We start from the raw sequence: 22,368 nt of genomic DNA, 5'->3' as shown, positions 1-22,368 counted from the left end.
ATTACTATACTGACCTACTAAATGCAGTTGGGCATGGAATCCTGACCTCACAAGATGGAGCATTAAACGACAGCCAACAGTGACACTACTGCAGAATAATGTCAATCTTATGGAGATCTTATAAGGTTAAAAAAATTGTTAGATCAAATAACTAAATCCTTGTTTTACACTTGCATGGGCAGCCTGAATAAATAGTGAACCTACAACAATGAAAAAATTCTATATAGTCAAGCTGGCAGCTGGTATCCAGACCCATGGAACCAAGACCTCCACTTCTTCTCATGATCTGTACAAGGATTCATTCTTCACCACTAGATTTGTGTCTGTAGACAGCCCTAGTGATGTGAATATTTGCTGCTCAGATGATTTGTTCACTTGTCTCTGAAGACAGAAATTATACCCAGTGATTTCAGTTCTCTGCAGAAGCCAGGCAAGAACCACCAGATATGTGACCTTTTCTACTCAATGGGTCCACTGTTCCTCAAATCCTTGGTTCTTTAACAAAAGCTGTTGTGAATTAGAGAAAAATCAGAGAATCAGAGAATCAAAGAATGGACCTGTAAGTATCATGGAGGCAAAATCCTGCACAGGACACTGCAAGAATGACATCATGGGTTTAAGAGCATTATCCAAGCAATTCTTGAACTCAGGCTTGGTGCTGTCACTTCTCTGGGGACTTGGTTCCAACTCTGGGTGAAAAACTTTTCTCTGCTGTCCAACCTAAACCTCCCCCAACTCACCTTAGTATAATTTACTCAAATCCTGTCACTGGTCACAACAGTGAAGGTATGTGTACCTGCTCCCTTTCTTTCTATCACAAGGAATTTGAAGACTGCTCTGGGGTCTCCCCTCAGTCTTTTCTTTTCCCGGTTGAACAGACCAAGTAAACTCAGCCACTCCTTATATGGCTTCCCCTCCAGACCCTTCATCATCCTTATGGGCCGCCTTTGGACACTCTCCAATGGTTTTATATCTTTCTTATATTGTGGCATCCAAAACTGCACACAGGATTTGTGGTGAGGCCACACCAATGCAAAATAAAACATGTCCTTTGACCAGCAGGTAATGCTGAGCTTGATGCACCCCATTAAGAAGTGCTTGAGTCTCAGATATGGAATCTTGTGCTACAGAGACAAAGTCAGATGCCTTCCTGTAAGGTGCCCACAAATGACCTTCAGTTCATCCTTCTTTCTCTTCTGCTTCCCATACCATCCTAGCACATCAGTGAAATACCCTAAATGAAGCAGAAGGACAGTTTGCTTTTCCTTTTGATTTATTACATATTACCTACTCTTCTCAGAGACATGTTGTGACCTAAACCCCTTAGAAACATTAAGATACCAAAGACTGATATAACATCTATGACTGACTGCCATGTGTCTCCATTAATATGAAATGTTCATGGTACTTGCCTGTTTCTTACCTTCACTGGTGCACTTTTGTGCTGCATGAAGAATACCACTAGCACACTAATAGCTCTGTCTGCTCTTCAGGAGTTATTTGAATTCTGTTTCATATCTGCATGCTCTTTTGTTCAAGACAAATCACAGAATACATCTCTTTCTCATCACAGGTCTACCTGAAACACCAAAGAATCATCCTGAAAATAAACTTCACAAGATTCCCTCATTGTGGATACAGCATACTGGCACAACAGCAAAAAAAAGTTGCTAAGAGTTTCCTAGCTTCCTGAAGCACCTTCTCTGCACAAAGCCACAACAACTACAGAGAGCCAGCACAATTGCAGAATGAGGCACTATCCCATTGCAGAGATATGATAAAAGATTTTACTGCAATACAAACACTTTGAGCATGAAAATAATCTAAGTGGTGAAACTGCAGGTAGTCTGCTGCCAAGTTAAATAAACAATGAAGCAGTCCAGATTCTCCAATAGAAATTGTTGCTCCATGATCTATAGTACTTGAAAGGCTATTTGCCAGTGGATTTAAGTACTAAATGAAGATAATTTTTCAGTGAAATAAATGTTTGGTTATTACACATCATTTGGTAATAGTCAGGGGCTTGTGTGATTCTGTGGCAATTAAAATTTCCAGAGAATCCACCCACTGCTGTAGAATGCTGCAGGATGCAGATTATCATTTTTAAAACTAAAATAGGGCTTGACAGAAAATGAAATCTTCCGGATGTTAATTGAAAATAAAATCTACACTTTATTCATGTCTTTGTTGGTGAGGAGGCTACCAGCCAAGAAGCATTATATCCAAGTAATGAAAACTTGGATCTCCTTGACAAAGGAATTATACCATATATGGGAAGATCACCTACTGGTACAGAAGTTTCTTATGTAATGAGCCTTTTCTTTGCTGCTTTGTCCTCGAATGTGGCACCCTCTTTCTGACACACTCAACCAATTTTTCTTCTTTTTTGTCATTCAACTGTTGCTTCTCTTAAGTTACAACCAAAAGAAATTTCCCCTGGAATCAACAGTTTTGCTTGGTCTTATGCACTGAGAGGTGCTGAAGTAGCTGATGCAGGCTGTCATATTTGTGTGTTCCAGTTCTTCATTAAGCTAACATCTTCACTTTGTTGAAAAAAACTCCTTGTAGTCCAATGGAACAGTGCAGCAGCTGTCTCAGCAGCACACATTGTCTTTTCTCCCAGTTTGTTGTTGAGGGTTGCAGCCATGGTTGGAATAAGATTAACTGAGGACTCATCATCAAATATGTGTTCTTCCTCCCTTAAAAACAAAGCCAAACTTTTCTGAGTTTGCACATTTGATCTATGAACTTCTATGAACACACCTTCAAGATGAGGACAAGTTTGCCACTTCCATTTGTAATCTCAACCTGAATTCTTCCAATATCAATACTTAGGACCACCATGAAGAAGGTGAGTTAGACAGATGCATTTGGTAAACTCTGTGTCTGCAAGCATTGATACAGGAAAGAGAAAGGAAGAAGCTGTCAAGGCTCTGACTGTCTTGACAGGCTGTATTACACTGATAAACCTACCCTTGACTCATGCTCCCAGACCCAGAAGCTCATTTTTAATTCAGTCCAGAGCTTTAAGTAGTCTCTGAATGAATTATTAGGCTTTGCTCTGGGTAGCTGTTTCCTGAATAAACAGACTCCTACTTTTTACATGTGCCACCTTGGCACCATTCCCTGAATGGCTTAATGAGCCATAGTGTAGCCTCATCTCAGCCCTGAACCTGGTCCACTTCTTCCTGCTCCTGACTGTGTTATCAGCATGATCCCTGGACCTGACTGATTACTTCATCTTGTGCAGACTCCCTGGACTACTTACAGTCTCCATCTGAACCATATGATATTCCCTTAAAATCTAGCTCATCAGAACAGAGCAGCTCATCAGAAAGCTGGAAGCATTCATTAATAGCCAAACAATATTTACCCAAAATAAAGTCATTGAATGACCAAGTGAAATGATCATAGCAAACACCTGTTTCTACTTTATGTATCTTATCTAATGTATTTCAACTGCAGTTAATACTACCATAATCACTCCCGCTTCTTAGCAGCTGATGAGGTATACATGTTTGAGACAGTGATATAAATTAACTATGTTATTTATGCTATCTAACACCATATCAGCAATTACTACCACTTCACAACTTATCATCAATGCATTTGATCAGGGTTTTTCCAAAGTAACATTTATTTAACACTTATTTAGAGGTTAATCAAAATTCCTAAGACTGTTGTTTATTATAATTTTATTTTGGATACTGTTAAAATCAGTACTCTTAGAGGCATAAGATTTGTTTCAGTCTCAATGAATAGGGTACATTAATGCCAAGAAACAACAGAGGATTAGAATTTTATTTTTGTATATACAAGTGGCTATTGCAAAACCCAATTCTTCAGAATACCTGAATGCTACTAGACATTTTTCTGCCTACTGCTATAGAGCACTGGACAATATTGCTGTCATATTAAGAACTGAAATGATGGGACAAAGAGAGAAAGTCAAGGCAAGATTAGCTCTCTGTATCATTCCAAGGAGCAGGAAAAAGGTGTAAAGAGACAAAGAACAACCTGTATATTCCTCCTTTTGTACTACAAACTGTGGCCAAACAGGCAGGGAGCAGACTGCAGCCAGCACTTCAATCTATCAATCCACACACAGTGCAAAGTATACACACCTTAGTAATGCTCAGACTCTGTGATAATGTTGAGTGCTTAAAATACCACAAATATCAGAATTAGCTGCCATGCAGCTTTAAGCAAGTTGGGTCTATGCATATGGGTATGACAAGAGCTTTTAATACTTCCCCTTTTGGTGCCAGTTTTCTGACTGAAGTCTCAGACAAGCATACACAACCTGGTATTCTCCTGGCAAGTTTCTTCTTGGCAGACACTCTATTTGAGCAGACAGCAGGTACATTACCAAGATTATCCCTGAACTTCTTCCATTATTCCAAAAATCTGTAGGTGTTAGTAATCCCCAGTGAAACAATTTTACATGTTCCCTTAACAGATATAATCTAGAATACCCCTCCTTCTGCTCATTTCAAATTACTGCTAAATCATCATAGAAAATCCAGCCATAGAAAATGGTAATTTTAAATTTGAATGGTTGAAATTTGACAACTCACAAACAATTAAAATCTCAATGCAACTTATTCTGTGGTCCCAGAACTACCTCAAATGGTAGCTTTCGAATCAACTGCTCATATAGAATGAAAGCACTAAAAAAGAAGGAGGCCCACTTACTCATTTATTAGTATTCATCTTTTGTAGTCACTGGGACAAATAAAAAATAAATCTATCTATTGAACAGAATGTATTTATAAAACTGGAGCTTTCATGAGTTTGGGAGACAATAGCAAAATATGAAAAATTACTTATGTGAAGAGGAGTTGAGTCATTTATACATTACATTGGGAATGTTTAGTGAAACTCCTTACTTCACTGATCCTTTCCAATATTTATTATAAATATTCCTTTTCAAATAATTAATTTGACAATACACCATTTTGCTGATTTACACTAAAATATTTTCATTCTAAAAGCTAGTAATATTTTGAGGGTTTCAGTTTGCTTCTAGATAGAGTCTGTTGATGCTGTTGAGGCAGGACGGGAACAAAAAGACTCTGACTCTAAAGGCTGTGAAACTCTAGTAAAACTCTAGTTTATTCAAAATACACTGCTCCTTTATACAGAGTTTTGTGAGGACAAATTCTATTGGTCCTGAAGTGAAAACAACCTACACCATTAGTGCAGTGCTCTTGACCCACAGTGATAGAACTTAACCATAAACAATGTGAACAAATAAGATATAAACCTCTAATTTACATTCTTTTCCAACAGATTCCCAGGCTCCTGCCTGGTCAGAAATTTTCTGTTTCTCTCTTTGACTGAATCTGAGACCAACAGTCTGTGAATGACTCCCTATCAAATTTTCATTTCAATTCTTGGGCAGCTGTACTGGCAATTACTATGCAAAATAATTATGCAACATAGCTGATCAGTCTGTAACAAACCACACTTGGGCAGAAAAGGTCACTATTTATTACTTTAAAGGAACTTATAATCAGTGTTAATTGTTCTCCACTAAACATTTCTCAGGAAGTTCTCATGTCTTTTCTATGTTGACAGAATCCTGAAGAATATTTAAAATAATAGCCTATACATAACTGAGTTATTCCAGACTGAATCTGCTTTCACTCCAGTGGTATAGAAGCATTCACTTCTATCTCAAAATTGGTTTTCATTTTTATTATTTTATCTGTGACAGAACCTAATAAGACAGGTTTGTTGTGAGTTAGGTATTTGCAGTTCCTGGAACGAGTCTTATTATCAGCCTGTCACCTAATAGGTGTGCACCTAGAGTGTATCTTCTATGTGAACCACTTGTCTCAGCAGCACACATTGTCTTTTCTCCCAGTTTGTTGTTGAGGGTTGCTACAGCCTTCAGAAAGCTGTGCAGAGTTGTGCAAAGGCTGCTCTACATGAGATGCCAAACTTGGGCCCTGCAGTGTCATCTCCTCCCTTATGTCCCTGTGCCCTGTATATTGAATTACACAAACACACTGGCTACCCAGTATTCCTGCATGTCTCAGAAAGTACTTCTTCTGGCTAAATGAATAATTTCTCCCCATAGTTTCTTTTATATTTTTTTTTTTTTAAATCTACAAATAGGAGCATTTGAAGTGCTTATACAGTTGTGTATATAGTTGTCTCAGTATTTCAGCAGAATCAATAACTCACTGCAAGGTCAGATTTTTCTTTCATTCACTCATTTATTCTTCCCCTAGAGTGCTTTTAATTTTCTTTTTTCAAAAGTTGTTTTCACTTAAGGGCATAAAACTTGAAAAGCAGAGATGCATGTTCCAAAGTTTTCTTTTTCTCCCACCTCATAGACATGTTTTTTTCCAAGAAAGGTTGGGCCAAATGATCCTTGAAGTCCCTTCCAATTTGATATTCTATGATTTTAGGATTATCTTTTTTCCTGCCTTCAGCTACATTTATGCCAAATCTCTGACTGGTTTTGCTGCACAGCATGTGTCTCCCTCTGCCTCCAGACAGCCACAAACAGAATTATTCCTACTGTCTATTCCCTCTGTCTTCTTCTCCACCTCACTGCATTTACTCCATTCTCTTTCATAACTTATAGACCTACCTATTTCCAACATTTTACTGTACAACTTCTTTCCTAAATAAAGTTCTTAATTTCTGTGAAATGTGGCTCACCACCATTGCTAACAACCACTTAAATAGACAGATCTTACCTTAACCCTTATCTATCTTAACCCTGCCTTACATCCTTTTCTCAAAAATACTCAGAATGCTGCAGCTAAACTCACTCTTTTCCTCTACTTTCCTTTCAGTACCTTTTCTTTATGGAAAAATCTCAGCTCTTACTCTGTATCAGGAAAACCTATGTAACATTGCTCTCTCTCCCACTTGCCAAATGTATATTTACATCCTTTGTCCTTTCAGAATTTGCATAGTGATAAAGGGGAGGCCACAAGGAAATTTTCCCATGTATACTTACTGCTGTATTGCACCTATTTGAGTAAATTTGTGAACAGGAAATTTCACGCTCCATCACCTTGCTACTGTAGCTTTGTAATTCCCTCCTGGAAAATCTCTGCTCCTACCAGTGGAAGCAGACTCCCACACCTTTTCTAGCCCAAATTTGAACCAATTTTCTTGGTACAACTTCCTTAAACATAATTGGTCTTCAGCCAGTCAGTCATTCCTTTTCATTTGAGTATACCTCAGGCATGGAAGGGTCAGAATTTATGGCCTGTTTTTGCTCTGACAGCTCAAAAATTAGAGGAGGTTATTTTACTCCTTGGAGTTATTTTACTCCTTGTCTACATTTTGTTTTGCTGATGGTCCATAAGAATCTTCACATAACTCATCTCGCACTTCTTTTTACAGCAGTACAACCTGCTCCTTTTCCATATTCTTAAATTTTTCTTGAATTTTTTCCCTACTTATTTGTATTTTATCTATAAATTCAAAAACATTCAATAAGCCTTTATTATTCTGAAGTATGCCAAAGTATGCTAGGAAAGAGATCTGTGGAACATTAAAACAGTAATAATAAGTTGGGCATATGATGATCTAGAGTTGCATAATATGCCCATTATCATACGATCTGTGCAGTTTTGTCATAGCTTTTTAGCACCTGAAAAACTGAATATAGGCCAAATGTTGAATCTCTATTTTGCGTGATGGAGAAGGGAGACAGATTTTATCTGCAATATGCTCAGGCTGACTTTCTAGCATTTTGGAAGTGATTCTTTAACAAATGCTAGGGAAAAAAAAAAGAAATACATCTTGGATTAAAAAGCTAAAAGTCATAAAGCTGAGAACATATTACTTAGATGAAGATTTATGAGCCCAAGAGATACCACTACCAATTTGCTTCATTTCTTTTTCTCCCCAAGGTCTGTGGTTAGGAAGATCTGGATTTTTACCAGTTACCTAGAATCAACAGGGCCAATCTTGGTTTCATCATTTCAAAACAGCAAAGTCAATACCAACTTTCACTGTATTTTGCAATGCACCTGAGCACTCTTTCAAGTATGTAGCTGAAATTTTTTTCAGGATGATAGCTGAATTTTTTTTCAGGATGATGAGCAAGGTCAGAGCTTCCTCATCAACCTCAGGCTGAACACATAGAGGGCTAAACTGAGATTAGGTTCTCTTTCTACTTCCACATTTAGTACCCCAGAAACCTTGACCTTGTAGCAAGGTCAGGAATACGATGAAAGGGAAATGAAAAAATTGCCATGTGTGCTGCTTCCTTCTCTGGAGGCTGAAAGTTTCACCTCTCTGATATGCCTAGTTGGCTCAGAATAAAAGTTCCTGAGAGCAAACACAATCCTAGGTCTCATGTGGCATTCTGCAGCCCACAGACAGAGTACTCACTGAAGCTTTCACAGGGGGTCAGGCAGCTCCAACTTGCCTACACTGTGATCATACTTTTTAAATAAAATGATTACACATTTGTAAAGAGATATCCATAAATAAAAGTATAAAACTGAGATGGAGAATCTGGCATGCAAAAAGGTAACAATTTTGATCACATTTCAAAGTTTTACTGAATATTTACACAAATACTGTTCCAGCCTCATCAGTGGAGAAATCATTTGTGACATCTACACTCGTCAAGGACTGCGCTGTGTCATCATGGACACAAGTTGGCAAATAAAAACAGTAACAGTGGTAAATGAAAATAATATGCAGGGATATATACTTAGCAAACCAAGGCTCTAAACCAGTAGCATTTCAGAGAGAAGTATTGGATCTTTACCGCCAGAAATGTATTTTTCTGATAGCAGTTGTAATTAGCAAGGTATTTCATTGTTTCGGCCTGGCTCAGTTGAAGAAAATGTTTTTTATAAACAAAATTAGGGCAGGATTTTAAAAAATACACAGAGGATGTTAACTCTAGCAATAACTAATAGCTAAATAGCAATAAGTAATTTTCATATATTTTAAATCACAGTACATTAAAAATGTGCATCAGTTGTACCAATTAATAGGTGGAATTATGAGAGTTTTGAATTTGAGCGAAAGCAATATTGAAATAACTACATTTGATCTGCAAAGGATCTTCTTCAGAATATAGCTTTGAAAATAAATGCAGTTCATGCCAATGTTTCTTTTTCTGCATGAAAATATAGACAGAAAATGCCTTATTTTTCTTAGTTCTATGCTTTGATATTTTAACTAAGTAGTGTGGCAGACACATCTTAAAATAAAAAATATTATTTTGCTTTCCAGTCATTTCTGGGTAAAATCTCAGAATAAGCTCCCCTTATTTTCATTCTTTTTTTCAGTTGCAAGACAATTGTTAAGATTTCAACTTCTCTGACCTACTACACAGTCACATGAGGGGGTACGGCTGTTAGCAAGAGAAAATAGTCTGATTTCTTATCAATTTTTTCCTATTCCTGTTTTCAGAAATACAGAAAACCAGACTAGTTTAATGCAATGAAAGCAGTGATTAAGTCTGATGGTAATATGAACTACAATCATTGTTTTTCAAGCAGTAAAGGATAACAAGAAGTTTCAGAATTTCAATTCATCAGTACTTTTAGAACATTAATTTTAATCCAAGAATAGAGTGGATAGAAGGTTTGAAATGAAACACTTGATTTTATCAAACATTATGAAAGCACAAGATCTTTATTATGACAGATAAGAACCCTAAGAAACAAGCTTCCACATAGAAAATAATAAAAACACTTAATTATTTGGTACTCAGCACTTGAACCCTGAATAAGTGAAGTACATATTGAGAGAGCAGTACTTAAAATGTTTCCATGGATACAAGATGATGCCAATAAGGTCCATGTTCCTATCTGAAAGGGTGCCCCTGCAGAGACATAAAGCTTGGTGAGTGGTTGTTTATACAAGTAAGTAAATAGGAACCTTGTTTATCTTACAAAGAGCTCCTGATCCACAATTTTTGCCTCATTTGTTAGTAAGGAACATTTTGCTCCTTCTAAATAGCATATTAGAGCAAAGTAGACATTATTGAATTTTTTTCTTTAAAGCCACTTGAGTTTATGGCCTAGTTTTCAAGTGGAAAATGGAATATCTAGATAACTTGCTACCAATCCTGGCACCTATGTTGGCGATTCTTTTTTTAACTCTGTGAGAAGACACACAGGTGTAAATTACACCTTTCCCTCTCAATTTCCAGAAGTCATCTCCAGGAAGAAAAAAGAAAAAAAAAAAAAAAAAGAAAAGAAAAGCAAGGGGCAAATAAAAATTATGAATATCCTTATTAGAAATAGATTATAAATGTCCAATAAAGATAAGCATAAGTTTTGATCACTTCCCTCAAAAGACATTTACTTTAGGTCCCATTTTAAAAGTGGCTGCTTCCTAGACTATGACAGCATAAGCTCTACAAACATGTGATTTTGAAATTCAGATTCTCAATTCTGCATACTTTTTAATTTTGGGAATGAGATTAATACTTTCTATGTGATATGTTTAAGTTTTCTAATACCTTTTTAGATAAAAAGCACAATGAATTATGGAAGAGAAAGGTAATCAACTTAAACAGCACGATTTAAGAAGCTGAATTGAAATTTCTGTGTGCTGTGTTCTTATTTTAAAAAAGTATTTTTCCAGACACAATTAAGAGAACACAGCCTCATCTTGCTTATAGATTCTACTTGGAATAATGTAATTTTAATGTCTATCCAAAGGAGGAAACTTTTTTTGCCATACACGAGCCTCTTGGCCTTCCTTCCTCTTGAAGAAGCAATTCCTGGATACTGGATAAGACGACCGAGTAGATATTTTCCATTTGAACTTGCAGAGTACTTTTGAAGGGGGATGGCAACGCTCTGTTCATTTGCCAGCACTGACAAAGGTCTGCTTGTCAGTGATACCTTTTACAGCTAAATTTACTCAGGAGTGACAGAAGCAGGTGCACCTTGGCCTGCCAGACACTTGTGCATGCACATCACACAGCCTACCGGTCAGCAGCCAAAGGAGAAAAAGCCTGGGCTTGCAGAGCAGAGGGTGAGTGAGGCAAACACAACCCAAACTGGGGGGCTTCTCTTCAAAGCCAGCTGGTCTGGCTTTATTCTATAGGAATTTTTTTACCTGAATGTTTTGATCAACGAAGCCCTCAGCAGGTGCTGACGGGTACAACTTCCTGGAGAAGCAGAAGGGCACTGGTGAGTTTTAATAGAAAATATATGAAATAACTATTCTTGTGTCTCTGGAATGCTCTGCCTACCACAGCACAGCACTGGGTGATTCAGCTCCAGGTTACTCTCACAAAGCTTTCTTCAAGAGAAAACAGATAAGCTTTGTAGCGTGCTTTGCATTTAACTTGATACAGTGCTTGATTTTATCTTCTGTTGCCAAGAAAAGTTTCTTTAAACTGATTGGATACTTGTAGTCACTTTATTTCCAACTGTTTCTATGATTCCAATGGAGCAGAAGCTAGACGGTGCTGGCTGAGGGTGTACTCTGTGCTCTCCATCTGCATCTTCTAAAATAAATGAGTTATCCTGGTAATTTCCAAATAAATCAAAAGGACTTGTTGTCTGTAGACTGCTCAGTGTTTGGAACTTCAGCAGTTATTCTAAGGCTTAGAAATTCCTTTTGAACATCAACTAAGTTTCCTTTCTAATAAATGAGTAAAATTAACACTGTTTAGAGCATTTTACAAGACAATCAAAGGCTTACCATGCAAACTGCTTGCCTTATACTAAAGTGAAACATAAATTGTAAGCTACAGGCTCCATGAGAGCAGTGCTTGACATGGTGCTTTTTAAAGATATTGTGAATTTATACATTCCCTTGTTTTAAAGCCACAAATAATGCCTGTGTGTATTCCTTAATTTGCATAAGAACTGAAAAATTAGATGATGGGGGAATTTATTTTTTTTTTTCCTAGAACAATAAGATTTCACTTAATGTAAAAATGCAGGAAAATATGACCACATGTTAAAATAAATATATAAATATTTTTGAGAGGAGAAAAACATTTTATATTATTTTATTATTATTATTATTTCTATTTCAATACCTTATTCTTTCAACTGTGTTTCATAGTATTCATTACAAATTATTGTGTAAATTGAAAACACTTATTTAAGTGAGTAAACAGACAGAAAACTTAACCATATGAATCATTTTCAGTAAATAGATTCCATAGTCACAAGTCACTGCACAGCATACAAGACACTAATGGGGGAGAAAAAGGACTCATATATCAATATAATGTTAGACTATTTCTGTAGTAGAACTCCCCCACATATCAAAATAAATGATACATCAGCAATGAGTAGTCTAAGATTAGGCTGAATAATAATACCTGAATAACAATGCCTTTTTAAACATCCCTGATCTTTGGTTTTCTTTCTGCTAGGCTGCTTGATGTGGGACCCATACAGCTGACAGGGAGGTCCTACCTCAGCAGAGGTAGATCAGGCATAGTTGTCATCCATTTTCTTCATTTTCAGAGACAAGGAAATGGAGAAGACATTATTTCTGTTTTTGGTATGTGCTATATGAAATTAATCACATTTTTGTTTGCTGAAAAGATATCCTACTGTATGTGAGAATAAAAGGCCAATAGATAAAATGTTACCAGTCAAAGTATAAACTTTTAAATATTAAAAATATTTTTTTCTGATAAAATATGAAATGTAGAACAAACAAAACCCTGAAAACTAGATCTGTCTTTAAAATGAGCAAAGCTCTGCTCTTTCGTAGATAATGTGTAATATTTGGAAACCAAATCCCCTAAACAGTCATGAAAACCAAGTACTGTTAAATGCAAAGTCAGTAAAACACAATAGCAATTTCTGGAGCTAGCTAGACATTGTTCTTGCCACACAAAACAAGAAAAAAATACAGCCTGCAGTTTAGAGCCTTTAGTTCTGTACATTCTAAGTACAGTATTTTGCTGTACTGATTTTAAAGGCTTGGAAGCAGTAATCAATGTGACAAACTCCTGGATAATTTCATTAAATTCCACTGAAGTTAGTTCTGTATTTCACTTCACTAAGGGAAAAAGTATTTCGTGAAATGAAAGTTAAGTATAAGATGCTTTCTTTTTCTAGAAAAAGATTGTTTAATGTTTCAAAATATAGAGATTACTCACTAGGTAATTTAGACCATTAAATTTAAATGAGTACCCTTAATTGGTCTTTCTGGTTTCTTATTTTTGTCATCAACAGATTTCAGTATATTAAGTGAAAATCTGAAATATTTCTGTTAGTAATGAAATATTGAGAGATTAAGAAATAGGATTTAATTTAAATTTAATGCACTGAAACATTATAACTAGTTCAGTTCAAAAGAGAAGCACCCCTAAAATGCCTAGTACATTCTTTTATTTTTGTACCAACTATTTCCTATTAACTAAGAACTCTGTGGTTAATTTTGTAAATTATGGCAATTTATTCTAAAACTTTTTTTTTTAAAGCTACAGTGTAGCTCAGCTTTCAATCGTATGTTTGTCATTTCCAGTAAATCCAAGTTTGAGTGAAAGGAGGATATCTATATTAGTTTTTCCATAATGCATGTAAATAAACAATGGGATTTAACCACAAAGCTTTGGCAAAAATCTTAATTCAGGAGATTCACAATCTGGATTGTGTTCTTCAAAAGTTAATTCAATTTTTTTCATATACTGTTACATGGTATTTTAGAAGAATTGAATAACTTTCTACTTTCACTTACACTGGTAAAAATGGGACACTTTCCACTGAAGGCAGTGAACTTGCATATAAAAGTTAGAGAAGATGAGATGCATGATAAAAAATCAGTGAGGGTATAAAATGAATAGCCATAATTACAGCTTCATACAAGAGTACTTTAAACATGAAAAATTTTCATTTTATACTTCTATTTTAAAGTGTATGTGCATTTATATATATATATATATATATCATTTATATATATATATATATATATATATATACACATATACCTTGCATATAAAGTGTGCCTTTGTACAAATATATATATGAATGTATATATATACTTTAAATTTATAATTTTTCCCCTTGATGCAGTAGGCAAAACCTTATCCTTAAAAAGGCACACAACCTTTTTCTTGGACTTTCATTAATTAATAGTTTTGTTCAGAATTTAATTGGTTATTGGTCTAAGTCGCCATGGAAATCTAAGGATCAGACTGCCATTAGGAGTAGTGGAGAACTCTTCTCTTTGCCAGTCTGCTGGCAATGTAGAGAGCCACTTGGAGCCTTGCCTGAGTGACTCCAAATGGGCAGCTCCTGGTGACTGCAAATGGATGGCTTTGCAGCTGCTCCCCACCCCTGCACCCCACTGTGGCTGATTCCCAGGTGAAGACAACACTCACACACCACTCTCAGTGACTGCTTGGAGCTCCACCCTCCTACCTCATTTCAAAAATGCTGTTCACTCTACATTCACTATAAACCAGGTAACAAGGACAGGTCTCAAAGTATACCCCTTGTCACAGTGTAGAGGAATACAAACAGTTTGTCAATGGGAGTTGTACTTTTCAATTGAAGTGCTGACAATTTATTGCACAGATATGGGTTTGTTCCTTTGAAAGCAACTAAGCATTATGAGTCAAGATCTGAAAGCACCACTTAAGAAATCTTCAATAAAGAGAAAAGCACAGGGCTTTCCACACATAACCCTAAAGGTGCTGGATTCTAAATCAAGTTCAAGAAATTCAGCTTGCAACGTTAAAAGTTGTACTTATGGCATATAAAGTGTAATCTAATCTTAATGTATCTGATGCACTGTATCCTGAAACATCTGTCATGGCAAAAAAATTAAAAGTTGAATAGTATGATACAAATGTCCTAAGGCTTAATCCTGCAAATCAAACCTTTCTGTTTATGGGTCGCTACATTTTATCTTCTCTATTTTTAACAAAAAAAGCTCTCCCCCAGTAATTTTAATTTCTCTCTACTGTCTTTCATTATTACAAAAATAACAATACAGAAGTACACAGAATAGGTACTTCCTATAGTTTTTGCTGTAGATACCTGCAGCATTCATTCTTTTCCTTTACTTTTTAAAGTCCTATATGACTATATGCAAATAGCCCTTTCTCTAGTATCAATCCATCTCCTGATTTTAAAATTATTGTAGAAAGATTGCTTGGTAATAACAAATTATTACCATATGCAGTAATTCTAAAACAGTATATTGACACTGAGAAAAATAGTAGAAACTGTGAAACAATCTAGTTGTATATCAGAAGATTGTTCCTACCCTTGCAAAAAATACATCTGTCCATTTAATTTTGTGTTCTTGCACTAAATCAATGGATTAACCATTTAATACTACATCTCATCTCACTGAAATGAGATTTAAGCTTGCATTCTTCCACAGAAATAGAAGGGAACTGGCTTCCACTTAGGGCAAAGAAGCACTTGGTTTCATTGTTCCTGGGAAAAAGCACTCTTTAAACAGCTTCCCAACTGCTAGGTTTAATCTGCAAAAAGGATGTGGGAATTCCTCATTGAATCTCCATTTAACCCAAAAATTCTTAACCCTTTTATACCTACTAGCAACAGTCCTCTTGAGTTATTTCTACCCATATTCCTATTGTCTTATTTTCCCCTACATGAATATGTAGACTACAAAAAGACCCTTCACAAAAAGACACTCTCACTTAGGAGGTAGAAAATTTTCTAAACTCCTTCCAAACATGTAACCCTTTTCCAGCTCTTGCCCCTTTAGCTGAACAATAGCAAAGAAAACAATTCAGTCACGTCCAGAGTTAAAGAAGTTTTGCAGCACGGAACTTCCAACTGCTGTGGATATAAAATGTAAAGACAAGGGTCACCATAACATTTGTTACTCAGAGTCTAAAACTAAAAAGGCTAACAATATATTAGGTCAGTTCAAGAAGTATCAATACGTATATGAATGAAGTTAATTGAATTTTTTAACAAAAAAAAACAACTGAAGTTTTCTCTATATGGTTTTCAGCTGCCTGAAAACAGTAATTTCCAATTGAAGGAGCTTCAATCTAGTAATCAAATTTCTTCTCCTTTAGCCATGTTAGCATAGCTATCTGTAAAGTCATTGCTGAAATCAAAACTTGCTGCTCTGACTGGCACAGATTTGCAATAACATAACAGACAAGAAACGGGAACTTAAATCTGTGCATCATACAGGACCTGTACAAAGATCAAACTAGATCATATGGACGTAACAGCAACTTCAGATGAAATACATCCAAACCAAAGTACAAATCCAACATGACCAGAGGCTTAGTTTCCTTTTAACGTCAATAATACCAACTTTTAAAGTACTTTCATGGGAAGAGTTAAAACGCCACAGCAGGATGCTCATGGATGGTTTAAATAGGTTAACATAAATGGCATAATCATGCCTAAAAGCTGACCGAACTATTGTGCAATTGCATTTATGGTCACAGAAATTAAGAGTTCTTCAGTTATCAAGAAGAGCTGTCAACTTTCAAAAGGCCTCTCTAAATCATCAAATGAAATATTTGCATTAATTATTGTTTTTAAAAAAGAGATTTAGTATTACAGCAGCACTTAGAAGACATATTTATAGATCAACACTTGTGTTTGGAGCTGTTCAAAACAAAACCATTAATTTAGTACTGAAGAGTTTAAAAATACCTAAAATCAGTGTATTTTGTCAAAATATCCACAGAAAAATCAATTAGTTCTTTGTATTTGCATACAAGCATATCCATATAAAAAGGTTGAGAGTAATACCTTCATACCCTTATTCCATATACTAATCTATCGCTCTTGTATTCTATATACAATATATGGTGTAAATATCTCTATTAGAAGAGGTCGGGTCATTGACCATTAAAATGTGTGCATCATTTACTCCAATTTTAGTTCCAGAAAGTGGTATGAAATCTGAAATATAGGTAAATTGTCAGAAAACTGCAAAAATCGGTTGCTTATCTAAAATATAGCAAAAAGCCTAATCTGGAAAAGTCCTGAGATTTTTTTTTTTTTTTAGGGGAAAAAACTCAGATTTTGAATACTCTAAGAGATGCCTTTCATGTGTGACATTGGAATACACATCTAAAGCCAGAATGGGAAACCCTAGTGGCTTTCAGCAACAGGAGATGAAGTTGACCAACCTTTTTTTCCCCTCTTAGAATATGCTTGAGTCTGAATTTTGTTTGAATTGTGGCTAGGCGTCCATCCAAAACAAACCTCCACTTTTCTTGGCCCTCAAAATTATCATGAATTTCATTGTCTGCACAGATGCAGATGCTGATCTAATTTGTAGCAGCTGCAGAATACTTAATTAAGCCTTTTTTGGCCATTTATGGCTGTCTGCTTCTGTATCACATCATCACTTGGTGCAAGATAAAAAAAAGCTTGAGTGTCACAAAATTAGCAAGGGGGTGCAATCATATTTTTTGTTTTAGGTCATGCATTTTTTGTCAAAATATCTGAAAATATTGCAATACCTTAGGCAATTCCATTTCTGGCAAAAAGAAGGGGCACACAGCTTAAAAAATATTTTCCTAGTTCCTTCCGAGCTTTTCCCAAAATGAAAGTGAATCACAGAGAGATTCTCTTTATTCAGTGGCAGGCAATCACATGGACAAATAAATGTGGTAGAAGAAATAAGAAGGGTGCTCCTTACTTAAATGCTAATTTTGAAACAATTTATGGAAGTCTTTCCTCTTAGAGATAAGTAGAAGGAACTGCACTAGCAGGAACTTCTTTAGAAATACCCGGCTAATGATATAGAGGTTTAAGACTTATAAAGCTGCATAAATTAACAATGAAATACAGAGTTATCTTCCTCTGTATCAATTCTAGAAGCTGTGACAGATAGCTTTTCTATATTAGCAATCGAGTTGAATAGCAAAGATACTCTATTTCTCGGGTGAAGGCTGTTTAACAATCTACATATACTTTAATCACAAATGTATTAGACCACAGAGCAAATTACAATTCCACCAAATGTTTTGCTTTTGAAAAAAAAAAAAAATAAAATACTGATGCTTCTGCATATGAAGATGCAGAATTATAGACATGAACACCAGTTCATGAAAATGACAGCATTTCCAAAATTATTCTTCAAATACATTCCTGTACTTAAACCCTATTAATATGGGGAATTGATTAAAAATTTCACCTCTAAGTTAATATTTGATCTATTTTTGTATTTTTGCATAGGGGGGGGGAAATCCCATTTAGCTTGAAATTTTACCTAATTAACTTTATGTCAGAAGAGACTGGGGAAGGTATGTAGAATTAAAACTAGTTACTGATATTTGAGTTTGTCTGAGACTAAAGTTTTGCTTGCCAATTTCTTACTAGCACTGAAAAACTTCAAAACCCTAAATGCATTTCTTTCAGGCAAGTCTATACACACATTTTGGAGTCTTTCAACCTCAAAAAGGGAGAGGTTATTAGGTTAAATTCTTCCTATATTTACACTCAAGTAAGATCATGGGCTACAAAAGTTATACCCCTGAAATGCATACATGTATATATAAACTCTATACATTTGAAGGAATATTGGTGTACCATGATAAGTACCTTTAAATTACTTATAGAGAGATGGTGGCTGGTACAGGAACAGGACTTAGAGCATACCCAAAGATTAATTTTCAGTTGGAAGTTGGATCTGGGTGGCCAGTGGCATAGAGCTGAGCTTTCATTTTACTGTGTCATCTCAGCCTGTCAGAGTAAACTGGATTTCAACAGATTTCAGGGGACCTTGCATATAAGCTCCACAGCATCCATGTTCCACACTAAGCAAGAGATTTTGGATTTCTATAATTATTGACCTCCTTCAGATGTCATTTCAGTCTCATTTTGAAGAAAAACTTTTAAAAAAGAGACATACCTTAAGAATCACTTATTTCTAAAATGCATGTGTGGCAAGAATAGTTATCACTAGACACAGATTTAATTCCAATATCAGTCTGTGTTGTCATTCACAAAGTGATAAATACTATTTTTACACTCTTTGGGACAAATTTAGTAATGTCTAATCTCTGAAAGAAAATGTATTTGTCTATAAAGAAGTTATCTCCTATCTTTAGTCTGAAAATAGTTTTTAAAAAATTGCAATTAAAAATGTCTTGGATGAAAAAATATCTTTGGGCAGCTGTTTATGAGATATTTAAAGGACAATAGCAACTTGCAAACTACAGTTTCAGAAACTGCTTTTAGTAACAATGAAATACTGCAGATTACTAGAACAGGATCAATTTAGCAAAACAAACAAACCCCCTTTTCACTGTTGACTTAACCCATTTTGCAGCCTTTTTCCCTCTAAGATCAATCTCTTCCATTTAAAGGCCCTTTAAAATATCAGCAGGAGAGCATTAAAAAAAAATCTCTTTATGAAAAAAAAAAAGAAAAAAGAAAAAAAGGCAGTGTCGGGGGAGGTGGTGGGGGGGAGGGAGGGGGGAAAGAGGGGGAGTGGTGAATTGAAAAAAAACATCTTTCCAAAAGAAACTAACAGATAATGCCCTAAATTAGTTGAACCCCAAGCTCTTCATCTAATCTCACTCACTCCACTGCTTCAATACCAGCCACCTGGACACCGATCTGTCCCCTTCCTAGGACTGTCATATGCTGCTGGAGTTTCCCGAGCCTGGCCCTACGTTTTTGGCCACTCCAGCCCTCTCTGAAGCCCCGGGACCCCGGCTCCGACCAGCTCCCTGCCCTCCCGTGGCTGGCTAGCCGCTGCTCCATCCCGGCCCTCAGCTGACAGCATTGGCAACCCGGGCTCCGCTGGCACTACAAATCCTGCCGTAGCGGCGACACCCGCTCGTTCCAAAGGTCGGAGCCGTGGGCAAAGGCTCTGAGCAGGCTCCGGAGGGGCAGTTCTGCCGGGAGACGCGGGGCAGGGTTCTGCCTCCAGCCTTCTCAGAGCAGGCGCTTAGTCAGGACTTCCCAACCCTTTGCTGTTCCCGGACAGTCCCACACAGCCATAGCTTCAGCAGAACAGCCCCTGGCGTCAGCGGGAGCCCGGCTTTACGCCGCCCCCCGTCCGCCCCGGCGCCCTCCCGTCCGAGCGGGGACGGGGAGAGGGCGGCCGGGACCCCCGGCACTGCCCCGCCCGGCGCCGCCGGGTCCGCGGAGCCGGGAGAGATGGGGCAGACACCAGTGCCTTACCTCCTCCCGCTGTGACTCCCGGCCGCCGCACCCGGAGGGACACCCCAGCACGTAGAAATTAATAGTGTTAATAAATAAATTAGGAAAAGCCCAGTTAATGATGTGTGCAGGTCAGAAAGGTAGCATCTCAGGACCAAGTTGTTCCAGCTGTGACCTTCTCTCCACAATTACAGGTGCAGAGAGAAACAAATATTTGGGGTAAAAAAAAAAAAAAAAAAAAAGTTCTGCTGGTGCTACCTGGTTGCCTTCCTCAAAGAAGACCCGAGGAGATGCTATTGGCACCACACATACCTGCCCTTTATAGAAGGAACAAAATTAATATGCAAAATGTGACCATTTTATAATTCATCCTGGCCTTTTAATCAGGTATTTATTAAACAATGAGATGTCTGTGTTTTCCAAAATGCATTTCAAGATATAAATACCAACTGGAGGATAAGTACAGCCTGCAATCAATAGTTCTGTAATTTTACTGATAGTGTAGTATCCCTGAGGTAGGATTTCAGTAGAGTTTAAAACAGCTGAAAACATCAAGCTACTTACAAGCAAGATAGGCCTAAGTGCACATCAGTAAAGATTCATATTCTTTTTATAGAAATTACTTCATTAATCTCCTAAAATATATTGAAGGTTTGCATTTTAATAATATGCTACTTCTGTGCTTTTAAACATCCAAGGTGCCGAACAAGAATTGTAAACTGTGACGTAACTACCATGGGAAAGATTAAGTAAAGCATTGGAGGCGGATGATTTTGACAATAAAGAGGGTGTATGTGGTGAGTGTTTAATATTTCTTACATTCAATATCACCGAGTACTATTTATTATTTTTAGATTTTTGTTCAAAGCAAAACCTGGAGAGCAAAACTCTACTGTGTTATATACTTACAGGTACACCTGTGACAAAGGCTTTCTGTAATCATTGCACAATATGTGTGGTGATAACACCATTTTAGTAATGGCATGCCATTTCATTTAAATGTTAATATGTCAGTAATGCATACCTTGCAGATAAATTTTTTGCAATTAAACAATTTTGCAAAGAATCATGTACATGTCATGTCATTGCAGTGGTTTACAAAGCAATTAATTTGTGCTCTTGGAATACAACCCTGAAATTATCTGAGTTTATATCCTTTTGTTCATTATAAAAGCATATGGTTTGAGGGAATATTCTGAATGAACGAAGAACAAATACAGTACTGTTGAATAATCTTGTGGGGTAGATTAATCTATAGCCTCTATTTCTCTCAGGGTGGGTTGCTGTGGCAACCACCCCAGCTCACTTTAAAATAATTTCATAAAGCTCTCTTCAAGAGCTGCACCCAGCGTGGGCCAAGTTTAAAAGCAGCCAGACATGGGAAGAAGAGTTATACTGTGTTGCTCCTACAAATAGGGAGGTGGTGGAAGAAAGCTAAGTGTAGAGTGGAATGGGTTTGAGCAGAGCTTTAAACAGAAAATAGAAACCAAGCTAGCCCAGGGTTAAGATGCAAAGGAGGTGAGTAATTTCATAGTAACCTCACTGCTTTTCAGTTTAAACACCATTAAAGGGTGTAAACTGGCAATCTCATTTCTCCTAAGGGAAAAATGTGTTCTGCATCTACAAAAGAACAAAAAAGGACTTTGATAATCAAATGAAACGTTACTGTAAAGTAATCACACTTATAATGGAAAGAGATACTTGGATACACTCTTTAATAAACCTTTGGAGATCTGATGTTATAATTATTACATTATGACCGATATCTCACGGTTTAAGACATTGCATGCCTCAGGTGGTAGATTGGGGGGGGGGGGGGGAAAATGTCAGCAGATCTATATATGGACTGTGGACAGCAGAAAAGCTGTCCACAGGAATTTGAAAAGGGTGCACTTGTGGAGATTCAGTACGTGTACAGACATCAGAACAAAGGCTTTTTACTGTTTGAAATTATTTCAGGTTTTTACATGAAATCTAAAGAAAGGGAAACAAAAACACTCAGACACTTCAAATTGTGCTGCACAAGTTCTGCCTTGTCTAATCCTGAAACAAGTGACAAATCCTGATCCCTCCCCTTATACCTGTTTGTCCATCTGGTATCTGAATCCTGTTGTAAAAATCAAGATGTCCTTTACATGGATTTGATGAATTGTGCTCATGACAAAAACTTGGCATGGCTTTAAGGTGCTCTAGTATGTGAAGGTCACAACTATAAAAAGATTAGACCACAAGTGCCCACATGGAGGTGTAGTTGAAGTTCTAAACTGCTGTATACTTTTACTTTCTGAAATATTTACTTACTGTAATAACTACTTTC

The sequence above is a fragment of the Lonchura striata genome, chromosome Z (genome assembly GCF_046129695.1).
Source record: "Lonchura striata isolate bLonStr1 chromosome Z, bLonStr1.mat, whole genome shotgun sequence".
Classification (NCBI taxonomy): domain Eukaryota; kingdom Metazoa; phylum Chordata; class Aves; order Passeriformes; family Estrildidae; genus Lonchura; species Lonchura striata.
The sequence above is the reverse complement of the archived record's forward strand: the minus strand, read 5'-3'. Positions refer to the sequence as shown.